The sequence below is a fragment of the Urocitellus parryii genome, unplaced genomic scaffold (assembly GCF_045843805.1).
Source record: "Urocitellus parryii isolate mUroPar1 unplaced genomic scaffold, mUroPar1.hap1 Scaffold_59, whole genome shotgun sequence".
Taxonomy (NCBI): Eukaryota; Metazoa; Chordata; class Mammalia; order Rodentia; family Sciuridae; genus Urocitellus; species Urocitellus parryii.
The window spans coordinates 1,221,956-1,245,660 of NW_027554094.1; the positions used below are offsets into that span (position 1 = coordinate 1,221,956).

Below are 23,705 nucleotides of genomic sequence, written 5' to 3' on the forward strand. Positions count from 1 at the left end.
CTGCCATCCCACATCGTTGGAGCAGCCTCCTTTCCACCCCACCTTCTGCTCTGGCCAGCCCTCCCCAATTCCCAGACCCCCTCCGGCTGCAGTGTCTTTACCCCAACACCCTCCCGGTCCTGACCTCCCTGACCCCTGCACACCTCCCACGTGGGGGCTTCTCCCTGCATCACTGCACTCAGGTACCCACCCAAGAGGCCTCCGAGGCCTCGCTCGCCCCGCGAGGCGTCCCTTCCCGGTGCCCGAGCTCCCCCGCCCGTGCAGCCTGTCTGAGGCGCGCCTCTTCCAGCCGACCAGCGTGACGGAGCGCGGCGGGCGAGCCTCCGGGGCCGCAGGCGCCGGCCATGCTCATCACGCTGTGCTACCTGTACCTGTGGGTGCGCTGGGGGCGCCGGCTGGCCGCAATCCTGCACACCATGCTCCTTCACCTTCTGCAGTGCGGCGGCGCGGCCCAGCACCGCCCCCGTGTGCCTGAGCCGGGGCAGCCACATCTTCTGCATTGGCGAGAGTCAGGTGGACAGGCGGGGCGCGCGGGGCGGGGCTGGAAGTACCCTCAGCTGCACGCGAGCCCCCGCCGAGCCTGGCAGGCGGGGCCGGGCACGTGGGTCCAGGACCCCGACCTCCCCGCAGTGCCGCGCGTGGACGCCCATTCCGCGCTGGGCGGCCTCTGGGGGACCCGAGCACGGCAGGAGGCTAGTCCCTGCCAGGGGCCAGACGTGTCCTGTGCGCTCTTCTCCGCATCGTCTCAGCAGCCTACTCAGCCTAACCTCCACCCATAGTTCCCCTCTGTCCCTCAGCGGTCAGCCTCACCTCCACCCATAGTTTCCCCCTGTCCCTCAGCGGTCAGCCCAACCTCCACCCATAGTTCCCCACTGTCCCTAGGCGGTCAGCCCCACCTCCACCCATACTTCCCCGCTGTCCCTCAGCAGTCAGCCTCACCGCAACCAATATTTCCCCGCTGTCCCTCAGCGGCCAGCCCCCACCTCCACACATAGTTCCCCCCTGTCCCTCAGCGGTCAGCCCCAACTCCACCTATAGTTCCCCGCTGTCCCTCAGCGATCAGCCCCATCTCCACATAAAGTTCCCCGCTTTCCCTCAGCTGCCAGCCCCCAACTCCACCCATAGTTCCCCGCTATCCCTCAGCGGTCAGCCTCATCTCCCCTCATAGTTCCTCGCTGTCCCTCAGCGGTCAGCCCCACCTCCACCCATAGTTCCCCACTGTCCCTCAGCTTCCAGCCCCCACCTCCACCCCTAGTACCCCGCTCACCCTCAGCGGTCAGCCTCACATCCACCCATAGTTCCCAGCTGTCACTCAGCGGTCAGCCCCACCTCCACCCATATTTCCCCGCTGTCCCTCAGTCGTCAGCGCCAACTCCACCCATAGTTCCCCGCTGTCCCTCAGCTGCCAGCCCCCCGCGCCACCCATAGTTCCCCGGTGTCCCTCAACGTTCAGCTCTACCTCCAACCATATTTCCCTGCTGTCCCTCAGCGGTCAGCCCCACCTCCACCCATAGTTCCCCGCTGTTCCTCAGTGGTCAGCCTCACCTGCACCCATAGTTCCCCACTGTCCCTAAGCTATCAGCCCCACCTCCACCTAATGTTCCCCGCTGTCCCTCAGCCGCCAGCCCCGACCTCCACCCATAGTTCCCCGCTGTCCCTCAGCGGTCAGCCTCACCTGCACCCATAGTTCCCTGCTGTCCCTCAGCTGTCAGCCCCACCTCCACCCATAGTTCCCCGCTGTTTCTCAGCTGTCACCCCATCTCCATCCATAGTTCCCCGCTGTCCCTCAGCGGCCAGCACCCACCTCCACCCATAGTACCCTGCTGTCCCTCAGCGGTCAGCCTCACCTCCACCCATAGTTTCCCACTGTCCCTCAGCGGTCAGCCCCACCTCCACCCATAGTTCCCCACTGTGCCTCGGTGGTCAGCACCCACCTCCACACATAGTTCCCTGCTGTTGCTCAGCGGTCAGCCTCACCGCAACCAATATTTCCCCGCTGTCCCTCAGCGGTCAGCCCCACCTCCAGCCATAGTTCCACGCTGCCCCTCGGTGCTCAGCCCCCACCTCCACGCATAGTTCCTCGCTGTCCCTCAGAGGCCAGCCCCACCTACACCCATAGTTCCCTGCTGTCCCTCAGCGGTCAGTCTCACCTCCACCCATAGTTTCCCACTGTTTTTCAGTGGTCAGCCCACCTCCACCCATAGTTCCCCGCTGTCCCTTGGTTCTCAGCCCCCACCTCCACACATAGTTCCCTGCTGTCCCTCAGCATTCAGCCCCACCTTCACGTACAGTTCCCAGCTGTCCTTCAGCGGTCAGCCCCCACCTCCACCTATAGTTCCCCACTGTCCCTCAGCTGTCATCCCCGCCTCCACCCATAGTTCCCCGCTGCCCCTGGGTGCTCAGCTCCCACCTCCACCCATAGTTCCCCGCTGTCCCTCAGCGGTCAGCACCAACTCCACCTATAGTTCCCCGATGTCCCTCAGCGATCAGCCCCATCTCCACCTAAAGTTCCCCCTGTCCCTCAGCTGCCAGCCCCCAACTCCACCCATAGTTCCCCGCTGTCCCTCAGCGGTCAGCCTCACCTCCGCTCATAGTTCCCCGCTGTCCCTCAGCCGTCACCCCACCTCCACCCTTAGTTCCCCGCTGTCCCTCAGTGGTCAGCCCAACTCCGTACATAGTTCCCCACTGTCCCTCAGCCGTCACCCCCACCTCCACCCATAGTTCCCCGCTGTCCCTCAGCGGCCAGCCCCCACATCCACCCATAGTTTCCCTCTGTCCCTCAGCGGTCAGCCTCACCTCCACCCATAGTTTCCCTCTGTCCCTCAGCGGTCAGTCCCACCTCCACCCATAGTTCCGCACTTTCCCTCAGCCGTTTGTTCTTGTTTTTCTAGGGCTTTGAATTGTAACATTAGATTATTTATGTAGGTACTTTGTGGGGTTTTGGTTTGTTTGTTTTGTTTTTTTTTAATGTAGGCATTTGATGCCATACACTTTCCTCTTAGAACCACTTTCATAATGTGTTAGTCTGCTTATTTTCGATGCTATGACCAAAAGACCTGACAAGAACAATCTTTGAGGAGGAAAATTATTTGGGGCTCATGATTTCAGAGGACTTGGTCTGTAGATGTCCAACTCCATCTTTGGTGTCGAGTGAGGCAGAACATCCTGGTGTCCTAGAGGGAAGCAGCTTAAGCCAGGGCTCCCAGGAGCAGAGGGAGAGTCTGCTCAGCAGGACAAAGTGTACAACCCACAGGTTCGCATGCCCCCAGGGGTCTGCCTCTTCCAGCCACACCCCACCTGCCCACAGTTACTACTCACTTAATTCCTACCAAGGTCTAATTTGCTGATTGGTCAAGGTTGTCATGACCCAACCATTTCTCGTCTAAGCTTTCTTGCGTTGTGTTACACACGACCTTTTGGAGGACACATGTCCAAACCATAACATTTCATCCCTGGCCCCCCAAAGCTCATGCTGATCATACAGTGCAAGACACATTTAGTCCATTTTCAAGAGTTCCCAGGGTCTTAACAGTTTTAGCATTGCCCAAAAGTCCAAGCATAAGATGGCCTTTGAAAACCGAGACAAACTCCCAGGGTGAGCTCCTGTAAAATTCAAAAGCAAGTTCCACACAGCCAATATACAAAAGCACAGAGTAGACATTCCCATCTGAAGAGAGAGGGGCATGGAAGGAAGGGATGGGACCACAGCAAGACTGAAATCCAGCTGGACAGGTAAGTGCTGTAGCTGCATGTCTAGCAGCTGGACACACGGGGACTTGTGCAGCTCTGCCTGGGGCTTTGCAGTTGCCCCCCTGTTGGCTGGCCTGGGCTTGGTCCCTGCAGCCTTTCTCAGCATGTTGCCTGCACTGGCACTTCTTCATCCTGGGGGACTGAGGCTTCCTCCTCACATCTCCACGAGGAGTCCTTTCAGGGACAGCTGCAGGAACCCTGACCCTGCTGCGATTTCCCTGGCCTCCCGGGGCTTTCTTGGACATTTTGGTGGAAGCCTTCATGACTCTCTGGCTCCAGCATCCTGCCTTCCTGCAAAACCAGCACCACATGGTCGCTGCCGAGGTCCGCTGCCACCCAGAGACCATGGCTACAGCAGCCTCTGAGAGCCTGAGTGGCTGGCAGGTGAGACCACTTCAAGGGCCCCTCTGGTCTCTCCTCAAAGGAATCTTACTTTTACCCTTGGGCCTGAGACAAGTGTGGTCTTCCTAACCCTGAGATGCCCTCAAGCCATGTTCCTCAGTGTCTCTGGTCAAAGTCTTCATGTATGTATTTATTTTATTTTATTTTTATTTTTATTTTTTTACTTTATTGACAATTTTTATTGAATGTGTTTGTAATTTCAAAGTCTGAGTAATTAGAGTAAAAACCATGGGTTGCACAATTAATAATGCTAAATATTCACCTTGAAATAATTGCAGATAGTCACTAGGAACCCATAAATTGGGGAATGAAACAATAAATTTCATAAAATACTTTTCCAGATACAGATAGAATTGTATAACATCTGTCTGTAGGCTTACATGCCAGAAAGTAATCAACCAGGACACAAGAGGTGATAGCATTATGTTGTTTGATGACTTCCCTGAGGAGAAAGTCTGCTGTGTGTGTGTGTGTGTGTGTGTGTGTGTGTGTGTATACACACACATATATATGCATGTATATATGTGTGTACACATATACAATAAATTTCATCATAAAAGGAATATTAGAATTGTAACCTTGCTGCTACAAACCTTACCAGTGTGATAAGTATTGAGGGAAATCTACTGAGGTTAAAGAATAAGATGTGATTATCTATTTCTCTTTAATTAGTCATCTTCAGTATCAATCTTTTAATTAAAATACTTCAGGAGAAGAGGTATTCTCTTTCACTGGTACCTCATATCACCTAGGACCTTGTACATTGGAGAACTATTTTATGGTTCATTTTCTATGAGGGCTCTGAGACTTTCCTTGGAGATCTTACAGTACTCTGAAAATACTGGTACCTGCAGTCCACTATGGACATTTTTATTTTGCTATGACACTCAGTAGTCAATTGCAGAGTCTTGAAATGATAGTGAAGCTCGGAATTTAAAATACATATATTAACGTGTGGTTAATACACTATAAAATATGATTAAAAGTATCAATTTAAGATATAACATATAAGACCAACTAATATATAAGTCTTACATAACATGTAAGACTAAGATATAAGACTAATGTTGGTCTATGTATTTATTCTAGTCCTAAAGTATATTCTCACATATAATAAAGAATTTCCATTTGATGTTCAGCCTGTCCCATTAAGGTAAATAAATAAGCATCCATATTTTGTCTTCTGATTTTATTATCTATTTCATGCCTGTTTTTCAAATATTTCTGGATTTTTTCCCTATCAAATTTGGTATTGGTGATATGGCTGATACCATTGGTAGCAATGAGATGATTGACATTGACATTTATATCAACATTAACCTAATAATCAGCATCTTATCTGGGAAGTTAGTGGCTATGAGGGTTAGCTGGTGTATTAAGTGGGGTAGCTCACTAATTTTTCTGTCCTTTTTTATATAGGAGAATTTCAGCCCCTGGTGAGGAAGAGCATTTGGAATTTGAAGAAGATGAAGAAGAAGGTGGTGCTGGAGCAGGGTCTTCTGATTCTTTTCCTGCTATAGTGCCTAGTGGGTACAAAAAAATGTACATTATATAATTCAAGGACAGGTGTTTGGAACTTACTTTTGTACTTGTTAGTGGCGGGTAAAACATCTCCAGGTTTGCCAATCTTAAGCAAATTATCATGGCCATTTTGTTAGCGGTAGCTATCGGTTTATTGTGAAAGTATCTTACTATTTGTGTCAGGGATCCTCAAAACATCCAGTGTTTAGTGATTGGCTAGGAAGACCCACAGGACTCAGCATATAGCTGTACTCACAGTTGTATTCTGAGTCATTACAACAAGAAAACACAAGAACAAAATCAGCAAAGTGTAAAGGCACACAGGCAAATTCCAGAGGAAACCAAACTTCTAAGAGTCCTCTCCTAGCAGAGTCAAATATGTACTTGATTCTCTCAACATTCTTTCACACCTGTGAAATGAAAAAATTGTCTATTGGGGAAACACTGTAGAGATTCAGTACAAAAGACACTTATTGGGGTTAGCATGAACCAAAACTAAAGACTCCAGGAAGAAAGCAAGTGTTCAGCACAAACCATATTGTTTGCATGGACGGTTTAGGCACAGTGATCTTCTTAACAGGGCATGATGGGAATCCTGCTGAAATCCAGGTTCCCAGATGCTAGCCATGGACCAACATTGTAAGTAGGCTTTCTAGAGTAACTGTTTGCTATGTTAATTCTTTTCTTTATATATCTAGCTGTTCTTTAAATAATCATATATGATTGTGAAACCTGGACCTGGAGGAACAGATACTAAACAGTTGCCCTTAACAGGGAAATAAAGAATACATAGCAAGTCCTTTTTATTTGTGGAAGATCTTGACAAGGTTGTAAAATACCCTAGTCAAGCACCCTGAGTAAATTTTTTGCCTCTTCCACTTCTATACTTTCTTCTGTTCTTATACAGTGCACAGTTTTTACTTCTGATGAACTAGTTCATTTTTTGGAAGTGTGGAAATAACACTGTACTATTGTGATGCATTTTTTATGCTTTATGGTATAATTAAGTATAATATATATATCATCCAGAAAACTTCATAATTAAAGTCATAATTCAGTAATTTAAATACTCTTTGGTAGAAGACGTTTGAAATATAAACAGTGTAGGCTTAGACAAACAAGATACCTGCGCTTTTGAGTCTAACATCTGCCAATCAGTAGTTAAGTGACTGTACTTAATTCTTTATAAAAGGAGATGTTGACAATGCCTAATTCATAGGGTTACAATGAAAATTAAGGCACCACATACAAAGCATTTGGCATGATACTTTTCATTTGCTGGGGTAGTGGTGGCTACTGTATTTTCATTATCACTTCCAAATGGTGTTAACAGTCCTACACCATAGGATTATTGGAAAAATTACAGTCACTATAAAATGTTATTGTTAGTGTTTCTTTGATACAAGGTAATTATTTCCAATCTGTTTGTCCTTATGAAGAAAGAGTTATATTTTACTTGTCATATTTGTAGGAAATTTCAAGATTGCTGAGATGATGAGGTAAATAAATTTGCTAAAATTTTTCTGTATTTTTTATTTCCTTTTCAAACCACATGCTGTACTTGAAATAGATTCCAGTTCTATAAATTTCTGGTTTGATTATTTGTTCACTAGCTATACTTCTGTAGCAAACAAGAACCTTGAAGCAGATGATGTAAGTCATGAAATGGACAGATTAAGGTCTTTATGGGTTTCAGGTTGCTGAGTTGAAAAGAAACTCTGTAACTTAAGTCTATTTGCTATGAAAGATTAAGCCCAAAGTAATTAGATTTTTGTATTCTGATATAGCATTTTGGTATTTTATTTCAGAGATACAGAAAGCTCACTAAACCCTTCTATTCCCTGAATTATTTTCCTCAAAGTAAGAAAGAGTACATATAGTTCAATTAGCAATATTTGATTTGCGATCATATTTTCGAGGGCCTGTGTCATTATAAAATTGAAAATGTCATTGAAGGACAATTTAACCTTTAACTTAATTATAGAATGGGAAAAAATTGTTATACTGTGGACATCCAAGATTTCAGTTGTGATAAGGCTGTTGTGTCTATATTATCATGGCAGGGTGCTTCTAAGAATTATAACATTTTTATTACCTTTATTTCACGTAATTTATATAATTGTAAGTTTGTTGTACTTTTTTTTGGTACTGAGGATTTAACACAGGGGTACTTTACCAGTGAGCCACATCCTCAGCCCTTTTTATTTTTTATTTTGAGACAGGATTTCACTTAGTTGCTGAGGGCCTCACTGAGTTGCTGAGATTAGTCTTAAACTTGGGATCCTCCTTCCTCAGCCTCCCAAGTCACCTGGATTCCAGGCTTGTGCCATAGCATCTAGCTTATTATGATCTTTTTAAAAAATATTTATTAAGGTGTCCCTTACATATATAAAAGGCATCTTTTTTAGTGTGCAGCTTTATGAGTTTTGACAAACACACATGCTAAACACTACTACTGTTAAACTAATGAGATGAAGTATAATATATGACTATGGTAAGACCAAGAGTAGTTTATTCCCATTTAAAATTAAAAATGGATTTTTATCCAACCTTTCTTGAAAAGAATAAAAAATTGTTAAACCTTTCTTTGACATTAATATCATTTTCAAAGCCTTCAATTCTCATAAGACAAACAGTAACTTTTGTGTACTGCTTTAAACACTAACTGGCTTAAGTACAAATAGTAGTTTAATTTTCTTAAGGTAATCTCAGTAGATTTCATTTAAATAGAGGATATAAATTTATAACCTATTATTTATTACCTGAAAACTTATTTACATGTTGAATATTAAAGCTTCTAAATGATAAACCAAAGTAATACAAATTTTAAAAAAATAGCTGGCCAGGATTATATGCTTATAATCCTAGCTACTTAAGAAATTGAGGCAGGAGGATTGCAAGTTTGAGGCCAGTGGGGGCAACTTAGAGAGACTTTGTCTCAAAATAGAAAGAACTAGGGATGTAGCTCAGTGGTAGGGTGCTTGCCTCACCTGTGTGAAGCCCTACATTCGTTTCCTAGTACCACATGCACAAATAGCCATGACACAATTTTAGACAAAATTAAAAAAAAACATTTCTGAGTGACCTAAACATAAGCCTAGCAATCTCAACATTATTCTAGATTTGTATTGGTTATTCATCTTTTATATAGTCTTAGATATGTACAAAAATGTTTTTTGAAACTCAAAATGAAGAGTGAATCTTACTTCTTTAATATCAAACCTGTACTTGTTTCTTTCCTGCATAAATATTCAATTCTGAGTTGAACTTGAGAGTTAAGCAAATATGGATTTCATTTTCAGCTAAAGTGCAGTGTTTTCTTACCCATGCATATAGAAAGTTGAAAACTGCAACAAAATATTCATTGCTGTTCCATGAATATTAGGGCATCCTTATTTCACAGAATTTCAGAATATATTTAGGGTTAAGCAGTAAATACCACCAAAGTATGCAGTTAGACTCTGGCTCTCCGTGCACTTACTTTCTCTCAAAGTCTCAAATTCTCAGACTGAGCCGAACAGTCAGAGCCAAAGTCCCTCATCCAGTCATGTACTTATATTGAAAGGAAAGGAAAATACCATTCAATGTTATCTGGTAGTTCTCCTAGCTGTATTTCAATAGTTTTAAGGCTTGTTAATATTCTATTACTCTCAAGCAGTTTTGGAAACATTTTAAGATTTCTTTTTTATAATTTGTTTCTTGTTTGTTTATAGTACTGGGGATTGAAGTCGGGGGTGCTCTACCACCTAGCTACATCCCCAGCTCTTTGACTTATTTTTTTTTTATTTTGAAACAGGGTTTTTCTAAGTTGCCCAGGCTGGCCTCTCCTGCCTTAACTTGCCAAGTTCCTGGGATTACAGGCATGCACCACTATGTCTGGCTCAGTTTTTTTTTTTTAATCCATGAATCTTGTCACTTGAAGTCAAAAGGTTTTCTCCAGAGCTTTGCAGAAATTGGTTCATAGGAAATGTCTATTGAGTAGGCTCTTCATCAAGGCTCTAAGCAACATCTGGCCTGCTTTTTCTTGAAAGTCCTCTGGCCACTCAAATTTTTAACCCAACACCTGTAGTAACTCTTCCTTGCATGCTAAATGGCATCTGTGTATGAAGGATATACCCACTGATTCATCTTAGGTTTTGTGAGAGTATTTATTATTTTTTTCCAGATATGATGGTGACACTTAAGAATTCAGCCATTATCCAAATCACATATTTCTGAACACAGAAAAATACATATTTCTAGTACCAGTCAATAAAGAAAATAAAAACAAGAATATATTCATATAACTTATATACAAACAACTTTAATCAGGTATAATTTTTCACAGACCTAGAAATATTATTATTTGAATGCTAATGACCCCTAAGATTTTTATCAAACTTTTAATATAATTTCAAAGTGAACAAACTTCTTATGATTTTACTCTTTATCTTGAAAGGTTGGACCAGTTTCTCAACTACTAATCAGTTACCAACCAAAAGAAATTGTGCATGTGTTTTCATATTTTCACACAATTTGTATGTGTGTACAAATTGCAGATGTGCAGTGCAAATTTCAAAATTTTTCTCTAGTTAGATTTTTAAGACCCATTTCATGTTTTGTGCCATCTACAAAATGTTATGGCCAAATAATGATTTGTCAATACCATTATTTTAAATTATGTTAAAATTATCCCAAAATAATAGAAAACATTATTTTATATATATCATTTTTATTGCATTTTAAAATCACAAAGAAATGTGCACTTAAAAAAAAGTGTGTGACAGACTTTGAATTGGTAGTATCAGACATCTGAATTTAATTACAAGTATGATAAATCTAAAACAAAGAAGATATATATAATCACATACATATGATAATGCTTAGTTTACATTTTAGATATCAGGTTCATCTCTGTCCTAAAAGTATGGACAAAAAATTTTGTACTCCTTATTCATGACATTTAATTCACCAAGCACCAAGGCAAAATGAAGACTGACTCACCTCTTATTGAAGTAAATGCCTGTGACAAACATTTGTACAATATCGTGTAAAAATCCAAGCAAATGAAATTATTCAATAAGCAAACTCAAATCAATGTTTTTTAAAAATATAATCTTTGGTAATTTTCCTCTTTTATGTTCTGACCTACTCAATAATGTACTATTTTGGAACAAAGACTGTCATGCCATTTCCAATTTTGGACTAGAAATTGTCCTTATGGTATGATATGAGATATAAACAATAGAAATTTTTAAAAAGCAAAAATAAAAAGTTGAAAGAAAAAAATGACTTCCTCTTCTGCATGTGAGAACAGGGTCTTAAGGATCCCTCTGACCTTCATATCCATGTCACTTCAGACTCATCCTCAGGCTGGTGGTCCTTTCATTGTCTGATTCTCCATGATCTCTATGGCTACACAGAGACTACTGAATGTGAGGCCATCCTACTTGATACTCAGACCTTCATTTTTCTCAGCATCCTCTTGGAACAAAGAAGTTGTGGGCGATGGGCGGGGGGTGGGGGGGCTTCAGATGCTCTCCCATTGTTTTTCTGTACCTGTTGCAGGTAGAGTGGTGCTTCATTGCTTGGTCTGTGTCAGTGCTGTGGGGTGCCCAGCAGAGGCAGAGGCCTTACTTGCACAATTCCCTTTCCTCTCCACAGTGGCAGTGGCTGTAACATTCTTGGCTAGGTCAGACGCTTTTACACAGTTTTTAAAACATTCTTGAGTGAACTTGTCTGTGTTTAACAAACAGCCATTTGGGGGATCCATAGCTACCTTCATAAATTGTTTTCCACAGATGAAGCACAATGAAATAGAGCAACTTGAGTTTTTACCCAAGTACCACCTTTTAATAAACAGTTTCCATCAACAAGATGGACTTTTTGGTGTCCCCTATTACAGTAGTGTGGTGAAATGGTTCCAAACCTTCTAATTCATTGTCATTACTTTATCAGAGTTGTCTTTAGGTTTAGGCTTAGAATCTTACTCTCGCAGAAAAATCACACTGAATTGAGTAATTCCTTCCAGCTCTTTTTGACACCAGTGAGAGCATGCCTGCTCTGGTTGGTGCATAAGAGGTGGTTGGGGCAGATAAGTCTGAAAAAGACGTGCTTTCTGTGTTCAGTACAACTTGGGGCTCACCAGCTACCAATGTCTTCCTTTGTCTTGCAGTAAAAACTGAAAGTGGAATTAACCAAATGAACACAGTCCTACTGCTCACTGCTATATGAGTGTTAAAGACCTATCATATTGCTATCTGGGCTACTCAGTCTCTGTCCATTCCTGTGAATGTGCATTGCCCAGTGTACAAAGTTCAAATGTTACTCTTTTTTAATCACTCCCTTACTTGGAGTTCTTAGTGACAGCTCAATAACATCCCTGGGATGTTATTGAAAACTTGGTTTGGACAGCAGTAGCCATTTAGAGTTTTCCATATTTAAAAGTATGAAGCATAAATAGTGGCCTCACAAAAATGTCTATATTCTAATCCTGGGAACCTGTTACTGTTATGTTACATGGCAAAAGGAACTTTGCAGAAGCTTGAGATGGGGAGGTTCTCCTGCAGTTCCTTTTAAGGCTTTAGGGACAATTAAAATAAAGATGTTAAAATGGGACATGATGGTTAAAAGCATGGACTCTGTAGCCAAACTGCTGTGTGATTATTGATAATTTGTTTTTCTATGCCTCACTTTTCACCTCTGAAAAATAGAACTAAACTATTGTTGTGAGGATTAGATGAGAGGATTAGGATAGTATGTGGCACATCACAAATACTCACAAGTGTTAGCTATTTCTTATTTACATAGCAATTCCATGTGGAAGAACATTTCTTCTGATCTTTGCTCTAGATCTGAGAGCAGATGATCTAGCTGGAATAGCACAGTTTACACTGGATTGTGTGTAGTGGTTTCTTTCTTATCCTTGTTAGTCTTAGAATTTTATGAATGTAGTTGACTTGTTCTCATATTACACTATGTAATTGGATATGTTAATTCTTCACTTAGAAATCTTCCTTTTAATGCATTGGCTCAATTTACAACTATCATGGTTTTATCTTTGATGCAGAAACATGCACCCTTTTTCATCTAATCTGGGAGCTATAGATGGTACGGTATTATTTTAGTATTTGATCTTCTTTTATGTTTATTTTTTCTTCACTCATTGATATAGATTTTTCTATCCATTTTTTACTAGAGAATGATAACCTCTAGAACTGGAAATTCAGTCATTCATTCAATAAAATATTTCTTCAACAAAGATCTGTTTAATCCTTGTGCATACTACAAAAGGAACAGTTCCCACACCTTTCAGGATGCTTATTGTGTAGTCAGCAAGACAGAGCCAAAAGCACATGATTATGATTAGAGATGTGTACCAATGTCATAGGTTGGCAAAAAGAAGGACTGAGGGAGTTCAGTAAATCTAGACAGATTTAGGACTCACTGAGTATATAGGAGTTGACCATGCAGAGAGAGAGCACATCATAGACCATTCTGAAACACCTTAAATAGGCACCTTTCTATGTAATCTATGATCTTAATTACAGTCAGCTTCCTTCATCATGAAGCACAAGGTTTGACATTCTACCTTGAATTAAAAAAGAAATTCAGACTTGAAATTATTGCCTCCATATTAATTTATTTGAAGCATAATGATTACATTAAACCTTACTGTGTAGTCTCAGGCAAAAAGATTGTTGGTAAGGAATGTAGCATCAGCCCTACCATTTCAACTGAAAGATCTAGATGATGACAGGTTATAAAATTGACTTACCCCAAAGTAACAACAAGTTTAATATCAACTTGGAAAAAATAATGTTAACATCAAAAAGACTTTGAAAGTTGTAAAGCAATCATCTTTTGACTGTCAAAAAAAGTAGTAAAGAGGTAAGACATAAAAGAGGTAACATTCTTGGGGGTTTTTTGGGGTGGGGTGGGGTGGGTTCTTTTTTTGTCTTTTTGGGAACTGGAGGTCGAATCCAGGATTTTGCAAATGCAAGGCAGACACTTTGCCACTGAGCTACATCCCAACCCAACATTCTTAATATATAAAGAAAAATTTTAATTGTAATAACCAAAGCAGAATACATGAGAGGAACAGACAACATGAGCTAGTGCGCACGCGTGCACACACACACACACACACACACACACATACACACACACACATTTAAAAATACCCGTTAAACATATAAAAAGATACTCAACTTTATTTTTAATAAAAAACATAAATTAAAGCTACTGTTGGTGAGTCTTAGGGGAAATAGGTACTTATTAATCACTTGTGGGAATAGAAAAATGGTGCAGTTCCTTTGGAGGGGAATTGAGCATTCTCTTACATATAAGTACATACTTTTTTCCTTAGCAATCCCATTCCTGAGAATTTACTCTGAAGATGCACCCGTAAAATACAGGAAAAAGAGGGGGAAACACTTGCATATACACCAGATTCTCTGTTGAGGTGTTTTTTATAATGATAAAAAGTTAGAAATAATGTAATTGCCATATGAAGATTGGCTGAATAAACTATGATACATAGGATACTGTAGAAAATAATTCAGAAAATCTCCATGAACTAATGAGTGATTTTTCAAAATATATTATTAGCAGAATTTATCAAGATAGTTCACATTAGCAGATTAAGGGGAAAGATTTCATAATGTTGTCAACAATGCAGAAAAAGTTTTCAGTTAAGTTTGAAATACAGCCTTGATTTTAAACAATTCTTGGCAAAGGACAGAAAAACATCCTTAACTTGATAAAACATGGCTACATGACATTTACAGCCCAAAATTGTTTAATGATGAATTTGAACAAAACAAGAGTGTCTATTACTTCTTTTCATCAGCATTGTTTTGGAAGCCCTAGCTACTGCACTAGGACAAGAAAACTGAAATATAAAAGGGGGGATGTTCTTTATTTGCATATTTATGAATATATAGAGAATATGCAAAAAAACTATTCATAACTCATTAATAAGATGATGTGGTTCCTGGATATAAAATCTGTACAGACAAATCAATTCTATCTCAAACAAGTAATAGTTGCTTAAAAAATGAACTATTATAATATTTATAGTAGTATTAAATAATATCAAGGACCTTATTATAAATTCAACAAAAGAAATATAACAATTTTATGTAGAAAATAAACCTTTGTTGAAAGAAATAAAAGAATATCAAAAGGAAAAGGAAACTGGAACAATCTTGAAATTAGGGAAAAAGATGGAAGAGTGACTTAATAATTGTTATGGTTGGTGAGATGTTGAATTGTACATTCTCTTTTAGTTTTTTCATTTCTCTCGATTGAATTGTTTATGAGAATGCATTTTATAAAAACAGTGAAGTCACTATTCTTTTTTTTCATTTGTTCATAATAGTTATTCTTGACATTAGATTTATTTGGACTAATTATAAATGCATGGAATATAATTTGCTCCAATTCAGTCCCTTCACCCTCCCCATCCTCCCTCCCACTGTTCCCTTTCATCCAATTTACTGATCTATTTACGTTTTTTAAAATTAGTATCTTACAGATATTCAAAATGATGAGTTTCATTATAGTATATTCACATGTGTGCATTGGAAAGTTAGTTTGGGTTTATTCCACAGTTTTTCCCTACCCACTCCCCATTCCCTTCTTTTTCTTTTACTGATTTTATTTTTTTAAATACACAACAATGGAGTCTATTACAATTCTTATTACACATATAGAGCACAATTTTTTATATCTTTGTATAAAGTATGTTCACGCCAATTCACGTTATAGATGTACTTGTTTTTTTGCATTACAATTCTTAATACACATATATACCAAAATTTTTCATATCTCTGTTTGTATATAAAGTAGGTTGACACCCAATTTGTGTCTTCAGACATGTACTTTGGATAATGATGTCCATCCCATTCATTCCACATTCATTAGGAGGCTAATCCCCTGCCTCCTCCCTTTCCCTCACTCCCCTCTTCCCTATCTAGAATCCAACTATTCATCCCATGTTCCTCCTCCCTACCCTATTATGAGTCAGCCTCCTTATATCAGAGAAAACATTTGGCATTTGTTTTTTGGGGATTGACTAACTTCACTTAGCATTATCTTCTCCAACTCCATCCATTTACCTGTAAATGCCATGATTTGCCATGATTTTATTCTCTTTTTAAAAAGTTCATTGAGTGTGTATATATATATATATATATATATATATATATATATATATATATATATGCCACATTTTTTAAAATCCATTCATCCACTGAAGGGCATGTAGGTTGGCTCCACAGTTTAGCTATTGTGAATTGTGCTGCTATAAACATTGATGTGGCTGTGTCCCTGTAGTATGTTGTCTTTAAGTCCTTTGGGTATAGTCCAAGGAGAGGAATAGCTTGGTTAAATGGTGGTTCCATTCCCAGATTACCAAAGAATCTCCGTACTGCTTTCCAGATTGGCTGCACCAATTTGCAGTCCCACCAGCAATGTATGAGTGTGCCTTTTTCCCCACATCCTTGCCAACACTTATTGTTGTTTGTCTTCATAATAGCTGCCATTCTGACTAGAGTTGTATCTTAGTTTTGATTTACATTTCTCTGATTGCTAGAGATGTTGAAAAGTTTTTCATATATTTGTTGATTGATTGTATATCCTCTTCTGAGAAGTGTTTGTTCAAGTCCTTGACCCATTTTTTGATTGGGTTACTTGTTTTTTTCAGGGCTTAGCTTTTTGAGTTCTTTATAAACCCTAGAGAGTAGTGCTCTATCTGATGTGTGAGGGGTAAAGATTTTCTCCCAGGATGTAGGCTCCCTGTTCACCTCACGGATTGTTTCTTTTGCTGAGAAAAAAAACTTTTTAGTTTGAATCCATCCCATTTATTGATTCCTGGTTTTAATTCTTGTGCCATAGGAGTCTTATTAAGGAAGTTGGGGCCTAACCCACATGATGAAGATTAGGGCCTACTTTTTTCTTCTGTTAGACACAGAGTCTCTGGCTTAATTCCTAGGTCCTTGATCCATTTTGAGTTAAGTTTTGTGCATGGTGAGAGTTATGAGTTTAATTTCATTTTGTTGCATATAGATTTCCAGTTTTCCCAGCACCATTTGTTGAAAATGCTATCTTTTCTCCAGTGCATGTTTTTGGCACCTTTGTCTAAAATAAGATAATTGTAATTTTGTGGGTTAGTCTCTGTGTCCTCTATTCTGTACCATTGGTCTACCAGTCTGTTTTAGTGCCAATACCATGCTGTTTTTGTTACTGTTGCTCTGTAGTATAGTTTAAGGTCTCATATAGTGATGCCACCTACTTTACTCTTCCTGCTAAGGATTTCTTTAGCTATTCTTGGTCTCTTATTTTTCCAGATGAATTTCATGATTGCTTTTTCTATTTCTATGAGGAATGCCATTGAGATTTTGATTGGAATTGCATTAAATCTATATAGTGCTTTTGGTAGTATGGTCATTTTGATAATATTAATTCTGCCTATCCAAGAGCAAGGTAGATCTTTCCAGAAATAGTAAATGAATTCAGCAAAGGAGCAGGATATAAACCAACACAGATAAATCAAAGGCATTTCTGTATATCAGGGACAAAGCCTCTGAAAAGGAAATAAGGAAAACTACCCCATTCACAATAAACTCAAAAAATAAAAAAGATACTTGAGAATCAACAAAAGAAGTCAAAGATCTATACAATGAAAACTACAGAACCCTAAAGAGAAATCAAAGAAGATCTTAGAAGATGGAAAGATCTACACATTCCCTTCTTAAAGGAGAAATAGAGGAGGAGGGAGGGAGAGGGGGAAGGTGGGCAGGGTCAGATCAGAATATGATAGCCCAAAGGGTGGGGTTTTGGCCTGCTGAGAACTTCTACCGGAAGGAGATTGGAATCCCAAAAGCAACCTCAGCAGCAAAACCTCTGCCCTCCTCCTGCTCTCCTGTCCTTCATCCTTCTCTCTCAAAGCCAGTCATAAAACCTAGAAAGCTCGCTCTCTCTCTCTCTCTCTCTCTCTCTCTCTCTCTCTCTCCCCCCCCCCGTCTCTCTCTTTCTTTCCCTCCCTGTCCCCCTACCCTCCCTTACCCCCTCCCTTAAAAACCCACATTCCAGACAGGACCTGCCTTTGGTCCAGAAGGAAAGAAGGCTATACAGAGAGGCCAAGAAGAATCTGACCAGACAGGGCTTGCTGGGACCCTGGCAGCCTTTTACCATTAGCTCACACCCCCTTTTCCAGTCACTTCTGCATGGCCATCCATTCTTCATGGAACATAAACATAAAAACAGGAGTTTTCCCTGGATCTGTAGGTCTTTATTTCTTAAGGCTTTTAGGTCAAATAAAGTTCTATTAAATAAATGTTATGATTTTTAAAATGTAAAGAGATATACTAGTTCATAAATTAGACAAAGCAGTTTATAAAGATAGACTCTTTCTGAAACTCATCTGGACCTTTTATACAGCTATAGAATTAAGATACTGTATTAGTGGTAAGAGGATAAACAGTCCGGTAAGACAGAATAGAAAACTCAGAAAGTGATTGCCACATGATTTATGATTGAGGTGGGACTGCGGATCAGTGGTGGAAAATGTCAGTCTTTTTAATGAGTAGTGCTGAGACAATTGAGTATTTATGTGAAATTGAATGAAATTAAAGCTCCTAATATACACCGTAGTCAATAATTCTGTGTGACATATAGAATTAAGTGTGAATGACAAAACAATAAAATGCTTTCAAGATAATACCTTTATGATTTTGGAGTGGGGTAAGTTTTCTTAAATATGACATAAAAATCACTGATTGTAAAGGAAGAGATTAAGAAATTTGATATTACTAGCAGTAAGTATTTATCATAATCAGAAGACACCATGGCAGAGAAAAGTCATTCTTAACATTCAAAACTAATACTTGGTGTTAGAAGTTAGCAATGGTTGCTATCTTTTGGAAGAGTGAATTGGACAGGGTGGGGGGAAGGACACTCCTAGGAGGCTGATCATATCTTTCCTAGATCTGATACTAGTTATACAGGTGTATTCACTTTGTGGAAGTTCAGCAAACTGTATTAACAATTTGTACATTTTAAGATGTATATGCTCTACTTCAACAAAAAGTCTTTATAAAGGAAAACTACTAAGAAGCTATTTGTAAAACATTTGTCCAGCAAAATAATAGAGACCTCCTACAGCTCAATAAGATAGACATCTCAATAAAAAATAGAGCAAAATAATTGAACACACTTCAGAAAAGAGGAAATCATATTTGATTTATTCTAAAAGGTGCTCAACCTTATTAATCTTCAGAGGAATGCAAATTAAAATGATTGATCTCTATATACCAAAATTGGCTAACATGAAGAATCTGAGAAAACAGTACCTAGTGAGGATTTAGGTTTGTTAATGCAACAGTGGAATGGAATGCAGCCTCCAGGCCTTCCCATTATTGCATTTGTCTGTATTGTTTAAATTAGAAAGTAATACATTTTTAACAGCACTGTTGAGGTATAATTTGCATTTCATAACATTTCCCTTCTGTAAGTATAAAATTCATCGATTTTTGACACCTCTATAGAGTTTTGCATCTGTCATCACTATACAAGTTCAGAACATTCTCATCACCTCCCAAAATTTCCTCAAGCCACATTTGCCATCAATCAAATGTGTATTTTCAAATGTAGTGTGTTGATTGCTTCATGTATTTCAAATAACTCATCATTAAAAGTAGCATAACACATTGTTGAATAGAAACTTGAAAATCTTTTGTTAAGTGTATTTTGAGGTTCTGTATACATACTTGATTAAAATCAGCTTATTTGCATCTGTTCTCTATTGGTAGTTTCAAAAAAGGGAACATAGTGAACAGTTGATTTCTTCCTTCATATGTTCTTGGTGGGTGAATGTTGTCATGTTGTTCTGGGTGGGTTTTTAGTTTTAAAAATTTTAGTTGGTTTTGGGGAAAATGTTCAGTTATACAAATGGCCATTTTATATGGCAGTCTGTATAGTACTAATTTCTGAGAGAATAAATCATACAAAATAGAATGAAGAATAGAAGTTAGACTATGTAAATTAAAACATAAATATGAAATTGTAAATTATTTTCTATATTAGGAGTAACTAAAGAGAAGAATGTATTGATCAACTCTGATATTAAATGTCTCAGACTTTAGAACAGTATAACTAGTATTTTAAAAGGTTTTCTTGTCTTTGTTCTACCACTTCATATTAAGATGCTGAGTATAATATAGAAGTACATATGGAATATAAATATTATGTGAGCATATTATACTATTATATATAATTGGGCTTCCTCAAGTGATGTTTTTAACATACTTTTATTATACATACTATATACTATTATTATAGAAGGTGATTGTATGGTTGGGAAATGCAGATATATTACGTGTAAAATTAAATATTTTTCTAAAAAAGTATAACATCAGATGTTCATGAATTTTGGAAATAAAAATACATAATGCCTAGCTAGTTCCTAAGAGGTAGGCTATATCTTCTGTTTGTCAAAGTATTTACTCTGAATTATTGGTGGAGCTAACTTTTATTGAGGTTTCTCTGTTGCCAGGTACTTTATTACCAACGTTGCCATCAGAACCGGGAATGACATTATTCACTATCAGGATTGAGAAAATTGGTCTGAGAGACGCTGGACAGTGCATCGATCCCTATATTACAGTTAGTGTAAAGGGTAAATAACTGGCAAATTGCATTATGTCTTTTCTCATATGGAACAAAGTTTTTGACAGGGGATGGTCTTGTATATGTGACAACTTACTTTAATGCATTCTATAATGAGGTAAAATCCTAGAAGAGATCAGAACAGAACATAGTTCGAAAGACTTACAAAAAATATTTCCTACTTATACACTCACTTTTGCTTTTGAGTTTGTATAGATTTTTGCTCTTCAGATTCCATCTAACGTGCAGACTAAACATACACATTGTCCTTAACAGCAGCTACAGCCTTCAGGATGTACATTAACAATAGCACCCCTCACCTTCTCCTATCCAGTCTATATTCATTTCTCTCCACAAAGCCCCATGTCCTGTTTTCCCATCTCTCCTGCTTCAGCCCCTTCTTCTTCCTGTGCTAGTGAGGTATCTACTTAGGTGAGTCCTAAAGAGGCAGATGAAAATCAGGGGACAGGGAAGTAGGGTGCGTCCATAACATCTATGCCCTGAAAGCAATCCCGTGGGATGATGATGTGATTAAGGAATAAATTATACCATTTTACAGAAATAACTATAGTTAGTACAAATGGCTTATTTTAATCTGTAGTTTTGCACCAAAGGAACAGATCGGTGCTGACATTAAATGGAGGAACTTTTATCAATTGCAGAAATAAAGTCAGATCCATGGGTTCATTAGTGCTAATTAAATTAATTAAATTAATTAATTAATTAATTAAATTAAATTAATTAAATTAAATTAATTAAATTAATATGACCACAAAGAAAAACATTTATTTAAAGAACATAATCCACAGCACTAATACTGGTACACTTTTAAATTCCGATGTTACCAGTTATCAAATATATAGTGTACTGGAAAATATTTACATTGTTTGATAGGCCATTTGTAAAACTGCATACTCATTCAGAAAGTATACTTAAAACACAAAAATATTTAATGATGTTGTAAATGTTAAATTACCTTTGCATATGTTAAACTGAAATATTTTTATGTAAATATTTTTTAATTATTAAATGTACTAAATTTTTTTTAGCTTTTTGAGACACATAAATGAATAACACATAAACACTGAGGCGTTATTAAATGAGTCCATGTTGAATTTGACTAAACTGAGATTTTAAAACCAAGAAAATAAAAACTATATATAACGTACCATCTTGTTGATGTAAATTCAGGGTATGTTGTAAACAGTATAACCAGAATTTAGATAATATATATGAAAAATTATTCATTAACAAAAGGGTTTTGTTGGCTGTTCTCATCCATTTTTGGTTCTTAACAGGGAAATTATAAGGTTAGGTTTATAGGCTTTTCTAAATAAGTCATATACTTGATCAAAGTTAGAAATTGGTGGCAGAGCTCCATTGTGGCAAATTATATACTCCAGATTTTTTTGGTTTTTGCATAGAAAAATATAGTGGGCTATTCCCTAAGAAAAACATGTTTGTGCTTTTTACCACTTCACTATGAAGATCAAGTTTTGTCCACTTGCCATGTAAAGGCTTCCTTGTCCCCTTCATGGGGTCTCCTAACCAGTCTATATTCATTTCTCTCCACATACCCCATGAACTTCAACAACTCTCACATACTTGCTCACACCAAATAGGAATCTCTTAGCCTGAGAATCTCCTCTCAGCTCTTTCCATGCCTCTTTAGGAAGTGTAACCTTTGCAGTTTCTATATTTTCCGTCTGTATATGTGAATACTCATAAGCAGAAACTTATTTGTTTCTCCAGATCTGAATGGCATAGACTTAACTCCTGTGCAAGATACTCCTGTGGCTTCAAGAAGATACATATGTTCATTTTAATGTGGACATTGAGCTCCAGAAGCATATTGAAAAATTAACCAAAGGTTTGTAATTATCAGTTACTGACTTCTTAAGGACACAGTACTTATCTGGGTTTGTGTTCATAGTTACCTTAACACAAGATCTTATGTCACATAGTTATGAATATTGACTTAAAGTCAAATCAACAATTTTTTAAAATATGAGAATTAGCAGTTGCATTATCTAGTTGTGTAATAATGTGGTTAAATATTATTTGATAGGGAAGCTTTTCTCATAATACAGAGTTAAGGAAGCAGGTTCCCTAATAATTACCTTAAGTCCTTTTAGGAACCTAATGATTACTTTCTAACAGTTAAATTATTATTTTTTCTTTCAATAAGATGCATTGGGTAAAAAGATACTATAACTGGCAGTTAGTTTGTAAGAATATGGAAAGGACAATCTGGGCATGGTGGTTTCAAGAGGGAGAGAAATGATATAAGGTAGAATTTTTTTAAAGGAACTCTTTTAAATTTCTATTCTAATATAGGGGCTTATTGAAACCATTTCTATAGGTACTGCTGATACTTAAGTAACTTCTGTTTTTCTTGTGGTATTTAATATTTTATATTCTTTGGTAGTTTATGATTCTACCTGTGTACATAACTTACATTCTTGCTATACAATTTTGTTGTACTTTGTAGAATTAAATGATATGGAGAAATGTCACTCAGACATGCTAGTACCAGAGCTTGGAGTGACAGCCACAGTGAGTTATCAACAGTTGTGTCATCAGACTGTTTGACACATGTTACTTTGTAAAATCATAGGCTTCTGGTGACACATAAGAAATGTGTGGTCTCTGGCTTATGTTGTTTGTTTTAATTCCTTAGGTGCAGCTATCTTCTTTGAATTCAAACACTACAAGCCTAAAAAAAGGTTTACCAGCACCAATGTTTTGCTTTCATGGAGATGGATGAGATTAAACCTGGGCCAATTGTAATAGAACTGTAAGTGATATACATATAGGATTAATTCTGTTCCAATGGTTACTAGTTCATGTTTCTTCTTAGTCCCTCCTATCGAGAATGTAACATTAGAGTAGATCAATCATCAAAGTATTTTAAACAATGATCTTTCTATTGTGGTTACAGATACAAGAAACCCACTGCCTTTAAAAGAAAGAAATTGCAGTTATTGATCAAGAAACCACTTTATCTTCATCTACATCAAACTTTGCACAAGGAATGATTCTGACATGAGTAATGTGGAATTTCTGTGAATTTTACCACTCAGTAGAAACCATCATAGCTCTGTGTAGCATATTCATCCTTCAGGAGGCAAGAAGTGAGCCGTACCTATAGGCCAGTGAGTCCATTGCAAAGCTGTACCACAGAACTAAAGTCCAGCACCTCATTGTTATGACTCCTTTGGATACAGATTTATTGTAGACTTTGAAACTTGTTTTTACTTTTCTATTAATTGTGCAATTAATAGTCTGTTTCCTAATTTACCACTGTTCCTACCCTGCTTCCTGGAACAATACTGCTGTGGTAGGTATGCTCATCTTCAAACTTAATACAGCAATAAGAATGT

The 23,705-nt window shown here is 38.6% G+C and overlaps 1 pseudogene; it reads left to right on the top strand.

Annotated features, from left to right (window-relative positions):
• The first annotated feature begins 4,011 nt into the window (after window positions 1–4,011).
• On the top strand, window positions 4,012–23,438 carry LOC144252788 (axin interactor, dorsalization-associated protein-like; annotated as a pseudogene).
• Window positions 23,439–23,705: the final 267 nt, after the last annotated feature.